This window comes from Perognathus longimembris, chromosome 2, assembly GCF_023159225.1.
Source record: "Perognathus longimembris pacificus isolate PPM17 chromosome 2, ASM2315922v1, whole genome shotgun sequence".
NCBI lineage: Eukaryota > Metazoa > Chordata > Mammalia > Rodentia > Heteromyidae > Perognathus > Perognathus longimembris.
Window position 1 is genome coordinate 41620015 of NC_063162.1, and position 13256 is coordinate 41633270.

General features: G+C 39.3%; 1 pseudogene; it reads right to left on the reverse strand.

The window, feature by feature from the left end:
* Positions 1 to 11652: 11652 nt before the first annotated feature.
* Positions 11653 to 12246, reverse strand: LOC125343287 (annotated as a pseudogene).
* Between the last annotated feature and the right edge of the window lie 1010 nt (positions 12247 to 13256).

The following is a 13256-nucleotide window of genomic DNA, read 5'->3' on the forward strand; positions in this document are numbered from 1 at the left end:
TATGCCCAGAGAAATCTGAGCCATTGAAGAGGGCAGTAGCATTTTAGGTCTGGGATAGAATGTTTCTTATAAAAATGAATTCACCAATTATATAGTCTACACAGAAATAGAGAGCTGGATCTGAAATCAACAATTCTCTGGCATAGTTTCTCAAATATATCTAGACATAATTAAACTACTAATTAAATTTTTTGGCAAGAATATCCCTTTAGAAACATTTCATATTGGTCTATAACTATAAAAATCTGTATGTTTGATTGTTAATAAAGGGGTATTTATTAAAAAATAAGGAAATCATTACTGGCAGAGCAAAAATAATATTTTACCTTGCTTTTACATAGTCTTGGCCAGTTGAGTAAATTTCTATGTTATTTAATCTAAAAACGATTTCATTTTCAGAAAAAAAATGTATAATACCCTTTTCTATACTGAGTCTAGATGGAGACAGGAATTCCTAAGTCCAATATTAGAGACTGAAAATTGCAAAAGCATGTGACTTTCAATTCTTTTGTGAAGTGTTTTGAGTGTTTATTTGCATATATGATTGAGTCCATAACACTTCATTGGGCACTGTGCCTGGAATTCTCTGAGGACAGAGGGAAGAAAACAATGTTATTGCCATTTGCCAAAATTGTACTCAGATGTTAAGATAAAAGTAATTCAAAATGGAGAGACAAAGGATAAAAGACGAACCAATACAACAGCAATACTTAAAAAAACAACTATATGCTGTAAGTCAACTGTACAACTCATGGGGGAAGAGATGGGGAAAAAATGAGGAAAGAGGTAACACATTGGATAAGAACTGTACTCACTGCCTTATGTATGATACTGTAACCCCTCTGTACAACACTTTGACAATAAATATATTAATAAAAAAGACATGAAAATAAAATTTTAAAAAGTATTTTCTCTTTCCTTAAGGACTTGATTTCCAGTATCATCACCTTTTTCTGTACTTCTTTTCCTTTTGTTTTAGTCATTCACTTGCCATATTTCAGCTCAGCTTTTAGGAGAATGGAAAGAACCTCTCCATTAGTAAAATGTTTCTTTTTTCTTATTGGTGTAACAGAAGCTGTAATCGAGTAAATCAAAGAGCAAATGGAAAGGCTGAAAGTTCTCCATGATATCAATTTGTGAAATTTATTTATTATAAATGAGCTTTTCTTTGATTTATATTAAAATGATATAGGTCAGCACACATTAACAATACCTTGCTTCTCAAATCTGTCTGTGTAGTGAAAGATGGATGGAGTATGTAAATGTTTTGTTTATATCTTTCTGTGTGGGGAAAACAGACTATTCATTCAAATGTTCTGAAAGTAGAAATTGAATGTATATGATTTTGGTGAGCTAAAGATAGATATACGTATTTTGGCATTCAGATATAATTGTACTCAAAAACTAGATCAAAGGTTTCTTTCTTTAGTACTGCCTTTGAACAGAATTGGCTATTAGCATTGTTTGATGTAAAGGGAATAGCATCCTTGGGAGAAGCAAATGAAGGCTACTAGTGAATGCTATTTATCCTTCAAAGTAAATAAATATCATGGGAAATACTCTGTTTCTAGGAAGGCATAAAATCAGAAGGAGCCAGGTGTCAGGTGGTTAGTTCCTCTGAGTCCAATCTGTGATCTCATTGCAGTTATTTGGTTTTGATATTGGTGGTTTTGCCCTTGTTTACTTGTGGTAGCGAAAGCATCTGTATAACTCCTACATCGAAAATGAGACCTACTTGTAACATGCATTATAGAAATTGCTTCTCACCAAACAACACCTCCCTGCAACACTGACTAGTATATATTTAATTTAAAACTTTAATTAAAATATTCTCTTAGATACATAAGTCAGTGCAAATATTTTATATTGAATTTGTATAGCAATTTTTACTGTTCAATTCTAATTTGTGTACAATAATTAGTTGAAAAACTGTTGTTTCCTATTAGATATTGGAGTAATACATATGTTTTATTCATTTTTATTGAAATTTTAAAAAGAGTATCTACTTAACTACACAGAAATTTCCTAACTGCTATGCTAGACTTATATAGGCTGGGCATGTCTTTGGAAGTTAATGAGCTCCTATGTATTAGCTGAATTTTTTATACTTAGAATATTTTGTATAGTATTGAAAATGCTATTAAACCACTTAGTGCTTTAAATGGAGTCATCTTAATGGATGCCTTTGAAAATACTAAAACAATTTCCCTGCTTTTATCAGAGCTTGGGTGGGGAGCTCAATTGAGTTGAATGGTTCCAGTCATTTTAAAAGTCATTGAGCATGGATCATTTTGGCAGACTGGGCAGCTTGAACTCATGTAAAGAAATCCCTGCTACTTGAAGACAAGATGTTTGGTAAGTAAGAGACAAATTCTTTGTCCCAGATAAAAAAGAAAGCTCCATCTCTCATTGCAAAGATGCTTTTCATTTAGTGCCTTTCAAAAAGGGATAAATGGATTTAAATAGCCCAAAGTATTGCATACTTTTGGGAAAGACTGCAGAGATCATGCTGATCTAATTAGCAAAATTGCATGCTTTTTTATGCCATTTTCCCTTTTATTAGCCAATTGGAAATAATATATTATCAAAGGGAAGCCCACTTTTCTTTTTTATGTAACTCTCTTGCCCTATGTTCATTGGTTCTGCTGCCAGGGTCTTGTGATACACTTTTTGTATATGGAGGTATCCCTTAGTACTTTACTGTAGTTCACTTCCCTGGGTAAGAGAGATAGCACCCCACCCTACAATTTAGTAAATTACTGCTCTGAGAGACTAATGGAGCCTGAGAGCATTAAACCTCAAAGACTTAACATGCTTTCAAAGATCTAACTGAGAATTATTTGCACACTGGAGCCTTCAAGCAGGTTGATAAAAAGATAACTAATGAAATTGTTCATAAAGTATTAGAATTATAAAGTATAGGATACTTTTATGCAGTATGATAACATGCTTGGAGCACTGGGGGGTAATTTCAATTGAACAGAACATTTGTAAATAGTTATGTAAAACTGTTTCAATCTGACTCCTTGTTTGGGACATTGCTAGCACTATTGATGAGCCATCTGTGTAATGAGCTCTTTGGATCTGCTACACATCATATTGATCAGATTTAACTGGTCCCCGGTGTCTACCCACTTTGTTTCTTTTGTCTCTATACAAGTCCATTTTAAAATTTCCATATTGAGTGTAGTAAAACTTGTCTTACAATATTCCCAATTCACTTTCATCAGAAAAATGACTCCACTGAATATAATGATATTAGTGATGACTTATTTTAAATATTCTCCACTTTAAAAAATAAGCCACTTAAAGATAATAAAATATAAAAATACAATGGTTGGCAGTTGCAACAAACAAATCAAGATATGGATAAAAACTATACAATAGCCCTTCCTACTTCATTTATTTAATAAAAGCATCCTGCTTTTTTAAGATCATCTCCTTTACCTCTCAGTAGTGGCTCTCTGATCATCATTTAATTTTTAGTCCATCCAAAATTCTCTTGACTAAATGAATTTTGACATTTATTATTCTCTTGCAAATTTTACTTCTGCATATACTATCCTTATCAAATCATTACCAAACAATTCGAGATAGTGTTTAGTGCATTTCCAATGCACTGCAAGATGTTACCTCCACAATGTTTTCATTAAAGAACCCAGATAAGCATAATCATTATGAACCTGGATGTTAGATACACACATAATTCCAGTAGTGACTTAGCCTCCTCATCCGTAGAGGTCATTTGCACTTAAATGATGGAAGGCGTGGATCCATAGTGTTGGCCTGGAGTTGTTGACTAGACAGACAAATAAATGAAAGATAAATAAGCAGACTTTATAAGATCTGGCTTATCTCATGACTACAGTCATGAGCAGCAGTGGAGAAAATATGGCATATGTTTGTTACAAGTTCTGGCTTGTGTCAAGGCTGTATCAAAGGAGAAAATATTCCAAAAACAGAACTTAGATGCTTGTGATCATATTCTAGAATGTAAGTTGCTCATATTCAGGTAGCAGAAAATTGTAGATTAGTTACTTTCTCTAACACAGGCATCACATTATTAGAGAGTCTCACTGTATAATATGAAATTTGTGAAAATACCTGCAATGCTATATCGAGGAGTCAGTCTTTCAGATGAGTTTTGCTGAAACACTTAGAATATTTTTACCTCTCAAAATCTATCCTCTCTTCCTATTAAATTTAGTAGACCCACCAAGGAGAAGTCTAATACTCATTTATTTTTGGTAAATTGATTTTAAAAATGTCCTCAGAGTCCAGAGAGCTATGTCTCCTATAGTTCTGGCAGATGATTACAATAGCTCAGTAGATAAGTACAGGATGTTGAGGGGTGCCAGACTGACTCCATCTCAGATTAAAGAGAGCAGAAGTTGACTCCATCTTCACTAAGATCTCTCCCACCCTGAGCTTCAGAGTTGAGGGCCATGCCCCATCTGCTCAGAATTCAGGGACGAGCCCCTTCCCTGTGATAAGATTGTGTAAACTGCCTGACCATCTGAGTTGTGGAATGTTCAAGGTTAAACCTGTGCCCTTCAATCAAGGAGCAGCCTTACCCCTGCCCCCATGAGTAAGTGTATCTGCCTGCATCATGTGGAGACCCACCAAATTCGTGTGTTAATTCTAACTAGAATGATAGGTTGGTTCAAACAGTTACTATGAGGCAGACTATAACCCCATTGGCCGCTTGTGTGTGACCTGGCATGCTCCGTAAATGTTGTATCCTCATTGGCCACCAGCATGTGGAAGGCTTGACCATGTGGTATTTGCCTTTATAACCCCACACTCAGAGTGGTGCAAGTCTGGGCTGCGACCCTGGCTGGTCAGTTTACTTTTTACTTCCCCAATAAATCCATCGGATTGATCTTTTTGCTTGAGACTGTCTCTGAGTGGTGGATTCTTGGAGGAATGGGGTATCCCCTTCCTCAAACAGCATTAACACACGTGATCACATAAGATGATGCTAAGCAAAATGAATTCCAAGGTATGGGAATGAGGATTTTCCTTGTTATTTTTAATGTAATATGTGAAATTATTTCTTTTATCTTTTTATTTTTCTTTCGTATGGTTTATCCTCTGTTGTCATTATATTTGATTTTGGTATCCTGGGTATTGTATATACATTCATCTGAATTAGGGAAGGGAAGGAGAACATCAAAATGTTGAGACAAAAGATAAAGGGCAAACCAATACAACAGTGATACTCACAAGACAATATGTTGTAAACTAACTGTACAACTTAGGTGGGGGTAGTTGGAGAGTGCTGGGGTCCCTGTGCCCCCTGGCGCTCTCCTGATCAGCGGGAGAGGTGAGGAAGCGCGCCCCGGCTGAGGGTGAACCCAGAAGAGGTAACGAGCAGAGCTGCGAGTCGCCCGCATGCAGCCCAACCCAACCTTTTGCCGGCAGCTGGACAATCAGACAAAACTCGGGAGAAGTTCAAGACCACTCCCTGTTTATTGGCTCAAACCAGATCTTAAATATGGGCAATGGCGGCAGGAAGAGGAGGGGTGTAACGTACCTAGCCAGGGCTTACGATTGGTGGTCGGAGCTGTCAGCCAAGGGCGGAAGGCCATGGGACCTCCCTAAGGGGCGGCCTAAGTCTATGTCACTACCAGCAGGACCACCCCCAGGTTACCGCCGGCTGCCATCTTGCTGCACGTGGTCTTAAGGGTGGGAGGCACGGCCAGTTAGAGCCGCCTTTCCGGTTCCAGACCTGGAAGGCAGGCAGGGCTAGCTGGGATCCCTCTTCCAGGAGGTGGTGCAACAGTCACACACTTCCGGGGCGCGAACAGGTGGGGCCAGTCGGTGCACCCCACAGGAGAGGAGGGAAGGTGGGAGGAAAATGAGGGAGCAGGTAACTGTGGGACCCAAGTGAAAGGTCTAGGGGAGCCCCCGTTTGCTGAGTCCCTAGAAACAGCAGGCTTAGAAAAAGCAGTGGGCCTGGGGAGGGGCAAACCTAAGCCGAATAACAGGAGCCCAAAGCAGCTAGACCTAGGCAAAAGAGAGGAATGAGGAAGACCACTCAGTTTAGGGGAATTTCCAAGAAGAGATAGATTTAAGGTTAACTAAGACCAGTCACACCCAGAAACAAGAATTGCATTGGTTTGATTGCTTTGTTTACTGGAGTTTACTAGAATTGTATTTTTTTTTCAAATTTTTATTATCAAACTGATGTACAGAGAGGTTACAGTTTCATACGTTAGGCATTGGATACATTTCTTGTACTGTTTGTTACCTTGTCCCTGATACCCCCCTCCTTCCTCCCCCTTTCCCTTTCCCCCCGAGGTGTTCAGTTCACTTACACCAAACAGTTTTGCAAGTATTGCTTTTGTAGTTGTTTGTCTTTTTTTTACCCTGTGTCTCTCAATTTTGGTATTCCCTTTCAATTGTTATATCAGTTGTAACTACTTTCAACGTCCCATGTGTATCTGTAGCTTCTATTATTGATGATGTTCTTGTATCACCTTCCTGTGGTTGTACCTACACTATCTCTGTAATCTTATCTGAGTATATTGGAAACCATGTATACTGGTATTGGAACTACGAAATTGAAATGGAATTGTATTGTTTTGATTGCTTTATTTATGGAGTTTACTGGAATTGTAATTACAGCAATTCTGCTTCTGTATGTCTGCTTGCTTGCTTTGCCTAACCTGCCAGAACACCTGTTTGTGGTAAATGTGATTCCTAGACCATGACTTCCTGTGTATGGTAAATGTGACTCCTACCCTATGACCACCTGTGTATGGTAAATGTGATTCTTACTCCATGACCACCTGTGTGTGGTACTTGATTCTTACCCCAGGACCACCTGCGTGTTGTACATGTGATGACTGCCCTTAGAAAGCTCAGCCCTATTTGGCCCTGGCACTGTTTTCACCATCCTGGTGGTGGCGAGCAGACGCTGTGCACAGGTAAATAAAGACTCCTAGCCCAATTGATTGAGTGCTGGTGACTATTCTTTTTTTTTTTTTTTTAATATTTACTTATTTATTGTCAAAGTGATGCACAGAGGGGTTACAGTTTCATATGTAAGTCCATGGGTACATTTCTTGTTCTATTTGTTACCTCCTCCCTCACTCTCCCTTTCCCTCTCCCTCTTCCCCCCCACCCCCCACCATGGGTTGTTCAGTTGGTTTACATCAAATGGTTTTGCAAGTATTGCTTTGGAGTCATTTGTCTTTTTATCCTTTGTCTCTCAATTTTGATTTTGATATTCCCTTTCACTTCCCTAGTTCTAATACCAGTATATACAGTATCCAGGGTACTCAGATGAGATACAGTGATAGCGCCAGGACAACCACAGGAAGGGGGTATGAGAGGATCATCAACAAAAGAAGCATTCTCTCAGACCACAGTGGAATAAAATTAGAGCTCAACTCAAACAGCCACCACAGAAAATCCTACAATTCATGGAGACTAAACAATACATTGCTGAACCATCAGTGGGTTATTGAAGAAATTAGAACAGAAATTCAAATGTTTATGGAATTAAACCAAGATAAGCACACAAAGTACCAGCTCCTTTGGGACACAGCAAAGGCAGTACTCAGAGGAAATTTTATATCTCTGAGTGCCAACATCAACCAACTGAAGAAACAGCAATTCAACAACTTAAGGAAGCATCTTAAGCTCCCTGGTGACTATTCTTGTGGATTTGAGGTCCACCTGAGTATCCAGTATGCAATAGTAACAAATTTGACAAGAAAGGTACTCACTATCTTATGTATGTAACTGTAACCCCTCTATGCATCACCTTGACAATAAAATTAAATTAAAAAGAATGCCTTCAGGCTAGATGCTGGTGGCACATGACTGTAATCCTAGTTACTGAGGAAGCTGAAGTCTAAGGAGGGCAATTTGAAGCCAGACCCAGAACAAAAGTCCATGAGACTCTTTTTAAATTTTTTTATTGTGAAGGTGATTGATATACAGAGGAGTTACAGTCACATACCCAAAGAAGTGAGTACAATTCTTGTCAAACTTGTTACCTTGTTCCTCATTTTTATCCCACCTTCCCTCCTTCACAATCCCTCACCCAGTCAGTCAGTTTACAACATATTGTCTTGTAAGTATTGCTGTTGCACTGGTTTGCCTTTTACCCTTTGTCTCACCATTTTGATGTTCCCCTTCCCTTCCCTAATTCAGACAGACATATATACAATACCCAGGGTACCAGAATCAAATACAGTGACAACAGGGGATAAACCATAGGATAGAAAAATGAAAGACAGAGAAATAATTTCACATAGTACATTAAAAATAACAACAATGATAAACTGCTTGTTTCCATATATGGGAGTTCATTTTGCTTAGCATTACCTTATGTATTCATATGTATATGGCTATTGAGCTATTGTGATCATCTGCTAGGAGTATCCTAGATATATATTAATTACTTCCAATAAGGAAAACCATAGAGACTATGTTTCTTTGGGTCTGGCTTTCCCTGCCTGGGTAGTCATTCCTCTTGTTGCCTGAGCTGTCTTTGTTCTGAGCCAATGCCCTATTCTCATGTGCTCCATGGAGTAGAGAAGATGGATGCTCACAGGGTAGGCGTGTGTGCAGACAGCTAGTTGTTGCCATGTTTCCCATTGGGCCCCTTGAAGCCTGCACACTCTGGCTGTTGTGGACCCCACAGGGATAAGGTTTGCAGCATACCGAGGACAGGTGGGCCTGATTGCTGTGTTTCTGTGGCCTCCAGGGTACCATCTCGAAGCCTTATTTCCCATCTGTCAGTAGGGATGGGGCCTGGGATCAGAACCAAGCTAGCCTGGCTGTTGGAGCTCCCCTTCCCTCTGCCTCTGGCTTCAGGTGGGAGAAGGAAGGTTGGAGACCCCAGGAATGTGGAGGAGAAAGTTTGGATTTTTGCTTAGACCTTTCCAGTAGCCTAGGGGCTGGCCCTGCAGCCTATTCTCTTGTCTATGTATGTCACTGTGGCTATGTTTCTTCCTACTCGTAATCTTCCTTAAGTCCCTGCTGGTACTGGAAAATACTGAAGGAAAGGGAGGGGAGTAGTTGTTGTAGCAGCCCCCAGCTACTTGGCTTCCCAGCCTCCATTTTGAGAAGAACAAACCAGATATGAATGGGAGTCATATCAGTCTCAAGTGCACAAGAATTATTGTAAACATTTGACAAAAGAGAGCACTGGAATTGTGCAGGTCATTCCACTGTCGATTCTGTAATCCTCCACCAGCCTTAGGTCAGCCTCTTTACCCTGTGGCTACCTGTCATTCAGGATCTAGAGCTTCCTGTGTTTTTGCCATCTGATTGCCTGGAGGACAGCACTCAGACCTTGAAATCATGCCCCAGGACCAGCAGGAAAAAAAAAATCTCCAGATCTCACTTTACCTTGTGAATTGGACTGAGTTATTGACTTCTTTGCCCAGTATAATCTGAAACAGTGATGAGGATTTACCAAGATTTAGGGATAAGATGCCTTAAATTTTTTTTTTACTTATCCTTTTAAAATTCTGCCACGCTCCATTGAAGACGTCTATGTGGCCAGTGCCATCTACATATCTATATCTATATCTGTACATAGATTTAACACACACATATGTGTACACCTATGTATAATCATTCTGACTAAAAATATAATATTCATGTGTGAGATTACATGATAAAAACACTTTGAGAAATTAACATGCCCTTAAAAAATACTGGGAAATCAAAACATGTCATGCCCGAGGGTAGGTGCTAGGTGGAATGGGTTAGACACATAGAGAGGAGAGAGGAGAATGAATATAGTAAAAATAGCTTACATACATGTGTGAAAATAGAACAAAGATGCTTGAGACTGCTTTGGGAAGGGAAGAAGGGAGGAGGTAGAATGACAAAGGAGTTGATTATGATCAGGGTACAGTGTATATATATACACATATTGAAATGTAAGTTACTTGTACACATAATTGATGCTAATGAAAATATAACAATTTTTTCAAAAGAGTTCAATTTGAATTTTGGTGAATACAAAGTTCATGTGTAAGGATTTCTGACAGAACAAAATTGGAGAATCCCTGGGCAGCTTGTTCTAATTTATTAATATTCCATTTCTTTAATTGAATGCTGACTTGGTATGGAATGACAGAAAAGCCTGGCTAAAATTTATTCATATCAATATATTATGTGCAGAGCATGCTTTATTTTATGATATATAAGATTTCAATGTGTAACCTTTGTATTTCAGAAGTATATTTCTGTCCCTAATGGAATCTCATAAGGAAAAGCTTTAAGGCGCTGTGAGATTTCTGGACACTCAACACAGCTTTAGATTCAAATTAACTTAGGAATCGATTTCCACTTCAAGCAGTGTTTCACAAAATGCAAAAATATAGATTGGACCACTTCCTCAAGAAAGAATCTTCAAATTGATAGCTCCCAACTTTTACCCTTGGACAGCATTTGGGCTTACAGGTGATTTATACATGAGGAGTTCCAGGACAAATTCAGTAGTAACTGCAAATCCACACATCACTAAGGTAATTCCTTCTCCAACTATCAGGCAAATAGTGCAACTTCCTTTTAACTATGGACTGTTTTCTTCCTTTATTACTTGAAAGAGGTGAGAATTCAGTCAAAGATGATAGCTTTTCTTTTTTATAGCCCAGGAAAGAATGAACCCTGAGAGAAGAATGTGAGAAAGCTGAATTTGGGAATATTTATATTGTTAAATCACAGTGCATTGAACATACATGAAATTATTGTTCATTTGGAACTTCATAAATAGTGATGTTTCAAGTTGGCCTCAATTTAGCAGAAATCTTATTCTAGATCTACTCATTTTATTGTAGGTACTCTTCCTCCATGGTCACATATTCTTTCATAGATGTGAATGGTAACTCTGGCCACTATTAGAAGTCCTGGAGTGATGAATATTGGAGTTGTTTTTTTTTAATTTAACTTAATTTTATACTAAAGGTGATGAACACAGGGGTTACAGTTACATAAGTAAGGTTATAGGTACATTTCTTTTTTTTTTTTAATTCTGGTTTATTGTTATACAACATTGTTTCACACAGGCATCAAACAGGCCAAAAAAAAAAAAAAAAACATAAACAGCAACTTCATAGACAAAAAAAAAGGAACTTTTTTTTTTTTTTTAATCTTTGGCCTTTTTAACCAACTCGTACAAACCAACTATTTTATAGCACAGCTAAGTACATATACAAAAAATGTTATTGGAAGGCTCGGAATAAGATTTTGTTGTTGTTTTTGCTTTTTTTTTTTTTAAAAAAAGGTTTTCTTTTCTCCTTTGAGATTATAATGAACATGGTCACACCACAAGTAGTCAGAAGTAGGACAGAATGCTCTGAAGGCTGGTTTGGTCATCCGAGATCATTAAAAAATGGCTGACCCCTAACAATATGTACAAAAATATAAAATGTAAACAAAAAATACAAACAAATTTGCCTTTTTAAAGTACTTTTAAGAAAAAAAGCAGGGCCTGGGAAGTTTTGGTATTTTCCTCCCCTGTTGCAAATTCTCGTTGTGGTTTTGGTGGGGTGGTGGAGAGCTTGGTGATGCTGCCTGCAGGGGGCGGCAGGCCTCTCTACTCGAAGAAGGTGACCACGTTTAGATTCTGAGACAGGAAGTACGGTGGCCTTTTTGAGTTAATTTTTCCATTTTTGCTATCTAGTCATCCTCACTAGTCTTCTGCTTCTTGGTATCAACATCATCATCCTCATCATCTTCAGCTGCCCGTTAGCCTGTAGCTGCATCGGCCTCCTCATCTTCACCTCCATTTTTCTCCTCACCATCACCTTCTTCATCTCCTCCTCCTCCCCCTCCCCCTCCCCCTCCTCCTCCTCCTCCTCCTCCTCCTCCTCCTCCTCCTCCTCCTCCTCCTTCTCCTCCCTCTTACCCTCCCCCTCCCCCCTCCTCCTCCTCCTCCCTCCTCCTCCTCCATCACCGTCTTCATCTCCTCCCTCCTCCCTCTTCCCCCTCCTCCCCCTTCTCTTCCCTCCTCCCTCCTCCCCCTCCTCCCCTCCTCCTTCCTCCCTCCTTCCACTCCTCCCCCTCCTCCTCCCCCTCTCCCTCACCCACTCCCTCCTCCTTCTCGTTCTTCTTCTACCTCATTATCAGTCCAGTTCCCCATTTTCCTCATTAGCTGCACTCCGGTTGGCAGGGGCGTCTCTTCCATTCTCTGTCTCCTCTACAACTTCCTTCTTCTCCTTCAAGTCCTTGGTGGTGATCTCAGAGCTGGTGTCCATGGCCGCATCTGACATGGTGGGGGGCACGTTGTTGATCCTGTGCAGCGAGGAAAAAAAACAAAGCGAGAATTGTGGGAACTTGGGTGAGGGAGCCACCTGAGTTGGTGGTGGCTGAGGAGGGACGCCTCAGAGGAGGCTGTGGCGACTCAGGAACAATGCAAAGATGGCTTTTCAGAGCAGCCGGCTGGGTACATTTCTTGTTGAGCAATTTTATCCCCTCCCTCATTTTCTTCCACTTTCCCTTTGCCCAACTCTCCTCCACCCCCCAACTTGTAAAGTTCATTTTCAACATAGGGTCTTGAGAGTATTGCTGTTGGATTGATTCACCCTTTGTCCTTTATTAAACCATTTTTGTTATTCCCTTTCCCCTTTCACCAATAACATAAACACACACACGATACAGGGTACCAAAAATCAAAACCAGTGACAACAGAGAATAAACCAAAAGAAAAATGAAACAAAAGAAATAGCTTCACACAGTACATTAAAAAAACTCTTCTTGCTTCCATATATTGGAGTTCATTTCAATTAGCATAATTTTATATGGACATATGTACATGCTATTGAGCTATTGTGATCCTTTGCTATGACTATTCTAGGCATATACTAATTATTACAAATGAGGGAAACTATGATGCCTATGTTTCTTTAGATCTGATTTATTTCACTTAATATGACAATTTTCCAAGTCTTTCCATTTCCTTAGCAATGGGGAGATGTCATTCTTTCTGATGGAAGCATAGAATTCCATTGTGTTGTTCTTTCTAAGGAGGTGGTCCTTGGGGGATAAGGGTGACAGAGTGGAGTGATGATGCAGACACCAGAGACAGGTCTCAAGAGACAAGTCTACTTTATTGCAGAAGCACAGCAGCTTATATACATTTTTAAACTAATTATAATACCCTACCTACCCTAGCAACCCAATGTAACTTATTACCTTAAAGGTTAAATTGTTTACCAGGTTCTTTGGCTCAGTCCTCAAGAATGAGGAGGTTGTTGTGGTACCTGATGTGGAGGAGATCATGA